The sequence below is a fragment of the Stegostoma tigrinum genome, chromosome 23 (assembly GCF_030684315.1).
Source record: "Stegostoma tigrinum isolate sSteTig4 chromosome 23, sSteTig4.hap1, whole genome shotgun sequence".
Taxonomy (NCBI): domain Eukaryota; kingdom Metazoa; phylum Chordata; class Chondrichthyes; order Orectolobiformes; family Stegostomatidae; genus Stegostoma; species Stegostoma tigrinum.
Window position 1 is genome coordinate 47,833,239 of NC_081376.1, and position 11,222 is coordinate 47,844,460.

Consider the following 11,222-nt stretch of genomic DNA (forward strand, 5'->3'; position numbering starts at 1 on the left):
CATGGCTGAATGCTTCAGATAAGCAATATCTTTCATTAGTAGCTTGCATATTAGTGGATCTGTTTTCTTTATTCTTTGATGGGATATGGGCTTTTCTGGAAACACCAGCACTTGCTGCCTATCCCTAATTATTCTTGAGTGGCTTGTTTTGCCATTTCAGATGGCATTTAAGAGTCAACCATTTCGCTGTGGGTCTGGAGACACATGCAGACCAAATCATGTCAGGTAAGGACAGCAGACTTCCTTCCCAAAAGGCGCTGGCAAACCTAATGGGTTTTTAACACCAATCAAATAATAACTTCATCATCGCAGTTCCAAGATTAACTTTAAAATCAACTTCTGAAAAATTAATTGAGTAAATATCCCCAGTTGCCATGATGGGATGTGCACTTATGTCCTATAGCAACAGCGAGGATTCTGGATCACTGGGACAGTGACCTAAGCACTAAGCAATCACCTCTTGTAAATAGCTCCATTTTTATATAGCCCATATCACTGGGCCTTCAGTGTTCATCAGCTGTTTTGTTTTTAATACAGCCTCATTTAAGCAAATGGCTTGTAAATTTAAAACATGATTTCAAAATGATTTTGACACTTTTACTGAATTCACTATGGCCAGTGCTTTGTTTGAAGTCTGCAATATTTATGCCTCAGAGAGCAAAGCTCCCTTTGCATCCTTGACTCATGCTATCTCTTATAAGAATTGCAAATACCATCTGAACAACAGTAAATTGAATGTATCTACAAGAACCATGATCAAACGCTCTACAAGCATGGTGAAGAAGAACGGGACAAAACAAGAGTTCCTATAAAAACACTCAGTAATAACACTGTTGTGAACCAGGGCTGTAGTGGGTAGTCTTCATGCCTTTGGAAGAAGCCTTATGCTTTTTCAGCCTTAGAAGTGGCAAAAATAAACACAACAAATTTGTGTCAATGTGATCTGAAAGCTCAAGTTTAATCTGAAGACCATTCCCTAAACTAAGTTTGCATTGAGTTGTATAAGACTTGGGTTCAACCACATTTGGAGTACTGTGTACAGTTCTGGTCCCCACATTACCAAAAGGATGTGGATACTTTGAAGAGGGTGCAGAGGAGGTTCATCAGGATGTTGTCTGGTATGGAGGCCGCTAGCTATTAAGAAAGTTTGAGTAGATTAGGATTATTTTCATTAGAAAGACAGAGATTGAGGGGGGACCTGATTGAGGTCTACAAAATCATGAGGGGTATAGACAGGGTGGATAGCAAGAAGCTTTTTCCCAGAGTGGGGGACTCAATTACTAGGGGTCATGAGTTCAAAGTGAGAGGACAAAAGTTTAAGGGAGATATGCGTGGAAAGTTCTTTACGCAGAGGGTGGTGAGTGCCTGGAACGTGTTGCCAGCCGAGGTGGTAGATGCAGACACGTTAGTGTCTTAAGATATATCTGGGCAGGTACATGGATGGGCAGAGAGCAAAGGGATACAGACCCTTAGAAAATAGATGACAGGTTTAGACAGAAGCTCTCAATCGGCACAGGTTTGGAGGGCCGAAGGGCCTGTTCCTGTGCTGTAGGTTTCTTTGTTCTTTGTTCCTTGTTCTTTGAAGGACACAGTTGACCACCACTAGGTGCCCAACTTGTCAGGCAAAATTGAATATATGCCGTGCCCCCAGCATAAATGCTGCAAAATGGCATCTGTATCTCTACACAATTATCATTGAGAATATGCTCACTGTCTATCGCTAGCATGAATTGACTGGATCATTCATTTCTTTGGCTGGAAATTCACATCAAGGAGAGCAGTGGGTGGAAATCCAACCAAACGATCTTGGCTCACATCACTTTTCAGAAACACACTATTCATGTCAGTTTTAAGTCAAGGTTCAGAGCCAAAAATTAAATTTTAACTGAAATCTTTGTTGACTCACCAATGGCTGCATCACATCAATCTTTTCAAATATTAGTAAGATTTTAAACTGTTACACAATCAACAATACAAAGAGCATCTGTAACAAATATGAATGTTATCATAGAGGACACACGTCAGGCAATATTGGATTGTAAATTGTTATGTAGGAGGTATGGGTAGTCACAGCTGAGTCATAAGAGTCAATCACTCTTTCATTTACTTCTCTAATTTCTGAATTGCAAAATTAACTGCTTGCAATTATTAATATTAACTGCTTGCAATTTTTAATTCGGCATATTTTGATTCTATCTTTAATAACACTTCCCTGCTTTTTATTCAACATAGTATGATGACTTTTAACCCAGAACCAGCAGAGTAAAGAAAATGTTTAATTTCTTTAAAATGTACGTGGAAATTGTAATAGTTAAGAAATTTTGAAAGTGACCTTTGGAATTCTGCATCAATTTTAATCTTGAATCACAAGAAATATTGGTCCACATAACCTGACAACTCCTGATCTGGAAGCAGTAATGAGAAGAAGGGACCTACCAGACTAAAAGATGAAGGCCAAACACAGATGAGGGCGGTAGGTGTAGAGAGCTGCAGCAGGGGTACGTCAGAGGAGGGATATTTATGAGGAGTGTGTGTAACATTGTTAAACAGGACAGAAAACCAAAGGCAAATTTAGAACAAGAATATCTGTTGCAGGGCACCACTCATCATCCTGACTTGGAAATAGACCACCGTTCCTTCAATGTCACTGAGTCAAAAGCCTGGAAAGCCCTCCCTAAGGACATTGTGGGTCCAGCTAGAGCAAACACAATACAGTACACTTCTTTAGGGAAATTAGGAATAGTCAATAAATGCTTCTGACCCAGCGAGCAACATCCACAACAAATGAATTCATTAACAAATGGTGAAATGGATATTTTTCTACTACAATCAACCAAAACTGACCAGACTATTTAACAAGCTTTGTCAAAGAGATTGATTAAGGAATATACTAACCATCACACAAACCCTACCACAAGACTTCCTGAATGAGTTGAGCAGATTTTGTAGGAGAGTACTATTCAGATAATTACCATCGCCAGAAGCTTCAGATGGAACATGACCACTGGTGAACATGACTCAAGGGCTGAATCAATCGAGTGGGAAAATGTGAGATCCCGTGTATGAGTGGCTGAGTTTGATATTGTGCCCCATGTTACTGTGCGTGCTTTCTCGTATCAAATACTTAAAGTAAGCTTAGTGTTTGAAATATAATGCACTTGCAGATCCATGATTAATTTGCATTGGTTCTCATCTGTGATAAAATAAAAATAATAAAAAATGAACTCGTGTTTAATTTCTTCAGTTGGGAGTAGTTAGGCAAATTTAGTTTTTTTTATTGTTATACACAAGGACAGTATTTTGTCATTTGAGTTATTTGATAGTGTCTGTGCAACAGTGTGGTGCAGGGATGTAAATACATTAGAAACAGTTCAGACAGAGTGATATTATTGCTAGTCTATTATTCCAGAGACTCAGGCAGTGTGCTTGGAACCTGGGTTCAAATCATAGAGTACCTACAATGTGGAAACAGGTCAATTGGCCCAACAAATCCACACCACCCCTCCAAAGAGAATCAGACCTAGTCCCATCCCCCCACTTGCCATGGCTAATCCAAATAATTTACTGGCAATTTAGCACAGCCAAACGACCTAACCTGTGTGTTTTTGGACTGTGGGAGGAAACCGGAGTGCCCGGAGGAAACACACACAGACACAGGGAGAACGTGCAAACTCCACACAGACAGTCACCCGAGGGTGGAATTGAACCTGGGTCCCTGGCACTGTGAGGCCACCGCGTCACTGCTTCTTGCGGGGTGGGGGGTGGGGCAGGGAGGAGAAAACCTGCCATGGCACATGGTGGAATTGGAATTCTACATATATGTAAAAAAACTTTATGTAGAATTCCAATGGGAGGGAAAGAAATAGAAACAGTTCAGAGAAGGCTCTTTCAAGTATTCCCAGGGATTATCCTATAAGGAAAAGTTGGGCAGGTCGTACCTGAATTTAGATCTTTTTGAAACAAAGATGATGTTGAAAGGATGTTTCTTCTTGTGTGTGAGTCTGGAACTGGGTGATACCATTTAAAAACCAGAGGCCTTCCAGTTAAGACAGAGATGAGGAGAAACCTTTCCTTTCAGCAGGTCATGGATTTGGAAATTTTATCAAGTGAGTGGTCAACGTAGGTCCATTGAATCAATAGATTCCTGACTAACAATGAAATCAATGATTATCAGGGTAGGCAGGAGTGTGGATTTGAAGTGGTAATCAGATCAGATGTGATCTTATTGAATGGCAGAGCAGGCTCGAAAGGTCAAATGCCTATGGCTCCTAACTCATAGTTTCTGATCAATGATAACCCACAGGACGTTGCTGGTGGGAAATTTAGTGATAGTAAAAGCACTGAATGTCAAAGGGATATGGCTAGACTCTCTTATTTGGCATCTGTATGTGAATGTTACTAGCCACTTATTATTCTAAATCTGAATACTTTGCAGGTCTTGTTGCATTTGGATATGGACTGCTTCAGTATCAGGGGAATCACAGATGGTGCTGAACATTGTGCACTGATCAGTGAACATCGTCACTTCTGACCTTATGATGGACAGAAGTGAAGTAACTCCACAGAGTTAGTGTCCCATCACCAAACCACCCTTTATTTACACATGAACAACACCTGACTTTGGTTCTGCTTTATTCTGAGTCAGTATCACTAACACTCTTTTTATCTGTCAGTCAGGGCTCCCTGGTTGGACCAAATTAACAGCCCCAATCAGGGAACTCATATTCTATGAGGTCCAGCTGGCTGACCTTGTTATAATAGCTCCAGGAAGGTCATTCGTAAAGCAGCTGTAGATGGCTGAACCTAGGACATTTCCCTGAGGAACTCCTGCAGAGATCTCCTGCAACTGAGATGTTTGGCTTCCAACAACGACAAGCCGTCTCCTTTGTTTTCGGCTTGATTCCAACCAGCTGATAAAAGGTAACTAGCTGACTGATGGGGACAAATCAAAAGGGAAAATGGCAAATGCCAGAGAGTGTCCATTAATGAGTGGGAGGTTGGAGGTACACGCAGTTGCACTGCAGTGTAACCACATCCATGACATTGACTTTTCAAGCAATAAATGCTGAAAACCCTATTGTCTCGGTGGGTTTTGAAAGTTTAATGTTTTGTTCTGAGTTCCTTCTTTTAAGTGAGTGGGAGTAAATCCAGAGATATTGCTCTTGGCAAGTTTGGAAAGTACTCAGGAAGGAACATATATATACTTTCAGTTTTATTTAGCTAATCTCTCAGCCTTTTTAGGCTTGTAACCAAATATTACACAACATTCCCCGATCTGCTGCTGAATTTCTGATTACATCACTCTAGATGAGCACAGATTGATATGCAAGAATGATACTGACTGTGTGAGACTACAGTTTTCACCTCCTGAGGGAAGAGTAACCTGTACTCACTCTGTGTCTCCATTATCAGCCTGAGAGAAACAGCATGTCACTATGTTGGGGAAACATGAGATGTGGAATGGAATTGTGTCGGGACATTAGCACATCCATGCACCACACAAGCTGGCTATTTGCCACCTATGACTACATCCAGGACATGATGCCAGGCAGAACACAACAAGCTTATGAAAGCGGGGTAACAAAGTGTGGAGCTGGACGAACACAGCAGGCCAAGCAGCATCTCAGGAGCACAAAAGCTGACATTTCGGGCCTAGACCCTTCATCAGAAAAATGAAAGCATTGCGTTAGTGTGAAAATATCCGTTTTAAATATGGGGAGGTTCATAGAATCTTGTGTCTGTTTCATGTGACAGATGCACAATAGCCTAGTGGTATTATTGCTGGACTGTTAATCCGGAGACTCAGATCATTTCTGGCTGCCCGGATTCAAATCCTGCCACAGCAGATGGTGGAGTTTGAATTCAATAAAACGTCTGGAATTAAGAATCTAATGATGACTGTGAATCCATTGTTGGCAAAAACCCATCTGGTTCGGTAATGTCCTTTAGGGAAGGAAACTGCCATCCTTAGCTGGTCTGGCCTACATGTGACTCCAGGCCCACAACAACGTGGTTGATTCTGAGCTGCCCTCTGGACAATTAGGGATGGGCAGTAAATGCTGCCTGATCAGCGTCACTCTCATCCTGTGAACACATTAAAAAAGAAAGCTAGCATGGTGACCATGCCTTACTAACCTCACATCTGCGGTAGCAAAATTAATCATTTTAACAAGCTGCACTTGACGAATTGCACAGAAGACTAACAGGTTATGAATACTATTGTTGTTAGGGTTTCAAAGGCAATAACATTACTCATGCTGAGGTCTAACTACTCACCAGTGTAAAGGCTGACGTGACAAATCAAACTATTTCCTACCTTTGTGACCTCTGTTTATATTGATGTTTCTACAATGCATTAAATTTTTCTAAATAAAATGTTGCATGCTGAAATATCAATTGAAATGGTTTGTCCTAATTCCTTCTCTATGTGGGACAATGTTAAGGTATTGTGAGTGGAAGGATTAAGAGATTTTAAAAGTGTTGCAACATTCATTACCGTGCATGTTGTCAGTACAAAGACTGACAGAGTAGAGGGTGGATATTGTTGTAGCAGATAGAAGGAGCTGCCACTGAATCTCTCTATTATAAATACTGAGTCAGAGTCCTTCCTTCCACATGTTGAGAGATGCAGTCTTGTGGATCACCCTGACTGGTTTGGGTCCATTGACTTTCCAGGCTGCATTGCTCACTGCATTATAGTGACATCAGCCCCTTTGTCTCATGTGCAAACTGAGAACTGATAACGTAATGTTCTTGTAATAACATAGAGTCATAGTCATCGAGTCATACAGCACAGGCACAGGCCTACTGGCCCAATTCAAGTTAGATAACAAGGTGTGGAGCTGGATGAATGCAGCCGGCCAAGTAACATCTTAGGGGCAGCAAAGCTGACATTTCAAGCCTAGACCTTCATCAGAAGGGTCTAGGCCCGAAACGTCAGCTTTCCTGCTCCTCTGATGCTGCTTGGCCTGCTGTGTTCATCCAGCTCTACACCTTGTAATCTCGGATTCTCCAGCATCTGCAGTTCCTATGATCTCAGTCCAATTCAGGTACTTGTTTAGGAAAGGTTTGGAAGACTATAGGCCAGGAACAGGCAGATGGGATTACGTATTTCAATATTCAGACTCTGGAAGGGGATTGATTTACAGGATTATAGTAAAAGTGCTGGGGTATGGGACTAAAATGAAAAGCACTTTCAAAGGGCTAGTACAAGCAGGTCAGGCCAATTGGTCCCTCCTATTTGCAGTCCTGTAAGAACATAAAATAGGAGAAGTAGGCCATTCAATCCATCAATTCCGTTCCACCATTCCGTGAGTTCATGGCTGATCTGATCATCCTCAATTCCACTTTCCTGCCTTTTCCCCATAACCTTAAATTCCCTTAGTGGCTAAAAATCTGTTCATCTCAGCCCCAACTATACCCAATGACTTCTATGGCACTCTATGATTCTACAAATTCATTACCTCTGAGAGAAGAAATTCCTTCTCATCTTTGTTTTAAATGGTCAACTCCATACTCTGAGTTATGTCCTCTGATCCTACAGTGTCCCACATGGGGAAACAACCCTTCTGCATCTGCCCCGTCAAGTCCCCTAAGAATCACGTATTCCTCAGGAGGTTACCTCTCATTTTCTGAACACCAATGAGCACAGGTCAAACCAACTCAACCTCTCCTCAAAAGGTAGTCCTTACATACCACTCATGAACCTTCTGTGGACTGTTTCCAATGCCAATATATCTCTGCATGGACAATGGGATCAAAACTGTGCACAGTATCCCAAACGAGGTCAATTTAATACTAAGTAAAATTTAATCAGTGATGATGTGGACTAATCCCTCATCGAAGATTTCTAATCAATAAGTCAAGAAAGGGTGATGGGGAAAAGTTGAGGATTATCAGATAGGCTGTGATCTCATTAAATGGTAGGGTGGACTTAAAGGGCTGAATGGCCTGTTTTCTTCTCCTATGAGTCATAAGCTTAGGGTCACTGGTATTACATCTTCTTCTCCACTTCACCATTTTGCAAATCAAATCAGGGGGGAGGCGATGGCCTGGTGGTGTTATCACTGGACTGCTAAACCAGAGACACAGGTAATGTTCTGGGGATAATGGGAACTGCAGATGCTGGAGATTCCAAGATAATAAAATGTGAGGCTGGATGAACACAGCAGGCCAAGCAGCATCTCAGGAGCACAAAAGCTGACGTTTCGGGCCTAGACCCTTCATCAGAGAGGGGGATGGGGGGAGGGAACTGGAATAAATAGGGAGAGAGGGGGAGGCGGACCGAAGATGGAGAGTAAAGAAGATAGGTGGAGAAGGTGTGGGTGGGGAGGTAGGGAGGGGATAGGTCAGTCCAGGGAAGACGGACAGGTCAAGGAGGTGGGATGAGGTTAGTAGGTAGCTGGGGGTGCGGCTTGGGGTGGGAGGAAGGGATGGGTGAGAGGAAGAACCGGTTAGGTAGGCAGAGACAGGTTGGACTGGTTTTGGGATGCAGTGGGTGGGGGGGAAGAGCTGGGCTGGTTGTGTGGTGCAGTGGGGGGAGGGGATGAACTGGGCTGGTTTAGGGATGCAGTGGGGGAAGGGGAGATTTTGAAACTGGTGAAGTCCACATTGATACCATATGGCTGCAGGGTTCCCAGGCGGAATATGAGTTGCTGTTCCTGCAACCTTCGGGTGGCATCATTGTGGCAGTGCAGGAGGCCCATGATGGACATGTCATCAAGAGAATGGGAGGGGGAGTGGAAATGGTTTGCGACTGGGAGGTGCAGTTGTTTGTTGCGAACTGAGCGGAGGTGTTCTGCAAAGCGGTCCCCAAGCCTCCGCTTGGTTTCCCCAATGTAGAGGAAGCCACACCGGGTACAGCGGATGCAGTATACCACATTGGCAGATGTGCAGGTGAACCTCTGCTTAATGTGGAATGTCATCTTGGGGCCTGGGATGGGGGTGAGGGAGGAGGTGTGGGGACAAGTGTAGCATTTCCTGCGGTTGCAGGGGAAGGTGCCGGGTGTGGTGGGGTTGGAGGGCAGTGTGGAGCGAACAAGGGAGTCACGGAGAGAGTGGTCTCTCCGGAAAGCAGACAGGGGTGGGGATGGAAAAATGTCTTGGGTGGTGGGGTCGGATTGTAAATGGCGGAAGTGTCGGAGGATAATGCGTTGTATCCGGAGGTTGGTAGGGTGGTGTGTGAGAACGAGGGGGATCCTCTTGGGGCGGTTGTGGCGGGGGCGGGGTGTGAGGGATGTGTCGCGGGAAATGCGGGAGACGCGGTCAAGGGCGTTCTCAATCACCGTGGGGGGGAAGTTGCGGTCCTTGAAGAACTTGGACATCTGGGATGTGCGGGAGTGGAATGTCTTATCCTGGGAGCAGATGCGGCGGAGGCGGAGGAATTGGGAATAGGGGATGGAATTTTTGCAGGAGGGTGGGTGGGAGGAGGTGTATTCTAGGTAGCTGTGGGAGTCGGTGGGCTTGAAATGGACATCAGTTACAAGCTGGTTGCCTGAGATGGAGACTGGCTTCCTCTACATTGGGGAAACCAAGCGGAGGCTTGGGGACCGCTTTGCAGAACACCTCCGCTCAGTTTGCAACAAACAACTGCACCTCCCAGTCGCAAACCATTTCCACTCCCCCTCCCATTCTCTTGATGACATGTCCATCATGGGCCTCCTGCACTGCCACAATGATGCCACCCGAAGGTTGCAGGAACAGCAACTCATATTCCGCCTGGGAACCCTGCAGCCATATGGTATCAATGTGGACTTCACCAGTTTCAAAATCTCCCCTTCCCCCACTGCATCCCTAAACCAGCCCAGTTCATCCCCTCCCCCCACTGCACCACACAACCAGCCCAGCTCTTCCCCCCCACCCACTGCATCCCAAAACCAGTCCAACCTGTCTCTGCCTACCTAACCGGTTCTTCCTCTCACCCATCCCTTCCTCCCACCCCAAGCCGCACCCCCAGCTACCTACTAACCTCATCCCACCTCCTTGACCTGTCCGTCTTCCCTGGACTGACCTATCCCCTCCCTACCTCCCCACCCACACCTTCTCCACCTATCTTCTTTACTCTCCATCTTCGGTCCGCCTCCCCCTCTCTCCCTATTTATTCCAGTTCCCTCCCCCCATCCCCCTCTCTGATGAAGGGTCTAGGCCCGAAACGTCAGCTTTTGTGCTCCTGAGATGCTGCTTGGCCTGCTGTGTTCATCCAGCCTCACATTTTATTATAATGTTCTGGGGATCTGGGTTTGAATCTTGCCAGGGCAGATGGTGGAATTTGAATTCAATAAAAGTCTGGAATTAAGAGTCAAATGCTGACCACAAATGTATTGTTAATTGTCGGGGTAGGGGAGAAAACCCATCTGATTCACTAAAGTCTTTTAAGGAAGGAAACTGTCTTCCTTACCTGGTATGAACTACATGTGACTCCAGACCCTCAGCATTGTAGTTGACTCTTAGCTGCCCATGAACAACAAATGCTGGCCTAGCTGGCAGCGCCTTCATTCTGTGAGCAAAATAAATAAAGTCAGAACTGTTTTCTGAAATCAAAAACATACATCCAGCTCCTTTTTCTCAGTTCTAGATTTCCCAAATTGTTTTATCATTTCCTGGCAAAGAAGGCGGGCAGGGAATCAAGTGTAACATCTTCCTCAAAACTCATTAAGAAAATTGGACGAGAAAATATGATCTTTCCCACATTCTAGAGAGATATGTTCATCTGGGTATAATTTAACATAAAATAACTCAAATAATTAAAAGGCAGTAATTCTGTCATAAGGTTATGATTATGTTCATAATAGACTAAGCTTCCATCTCAGAGTTTTACATGACATTTGAATCCTTTAGTTGAATTATAGCCTGTATGCTCCGTTATTCTAGGTGTGATCAAAGGGTCCAACTTAAGCTATCATTGGCAGTGATTTGCTGAATTTGTAGATAAGGAACAGATGTAACTCTTATACAATCCTAAATAAAGAGATTCACTGTGAGGGCAAAGTTTCATTTTTTTTGCTTACATGATGTCACCACAGTCTGTCTCCTCTATTCAAGAGGCAACTAGTGGTGTTTGAAACCGAGAGCAATCACACATCAGGCGAGGGGAGAGGTTGAGAATGAGTGATTACCAGAGCCAAGGCAGGAACTGAACCTCCGGCACTGTTGGCATCATGCTGCATCACAAACCAGCTGTCCAGCCAACTGAGCGGACTTTGCATTTTGCCAGTCACCCTGAG

The 11,222-nt window shown here is 44.2% G+C and overlaps 1 protein-coding gene across 1 annotated transcript in view; it reads right to left on the bottom strand.

Annotated features, from left to right (window-relative positions):
• fbxl16 (F-box and leucine-rich repeat protein 16) overlaps positions 1-10,455 on the bottom strand; it is a 290,017-nt gene extending 279,562 nt beyond the window's left edge. Inside the window, exon 1 of the mRNA XM_059654147.1 lies at positions 10,397-10,455. The gene's annotated coding sequence lies outside the window, so the exon portion shown is untranslated. The remainder of the gene's footprint in view (positions 1-10,396) is intronic.
• Positions 10,456-11,222: the final 767 nt, after the last annotated feature.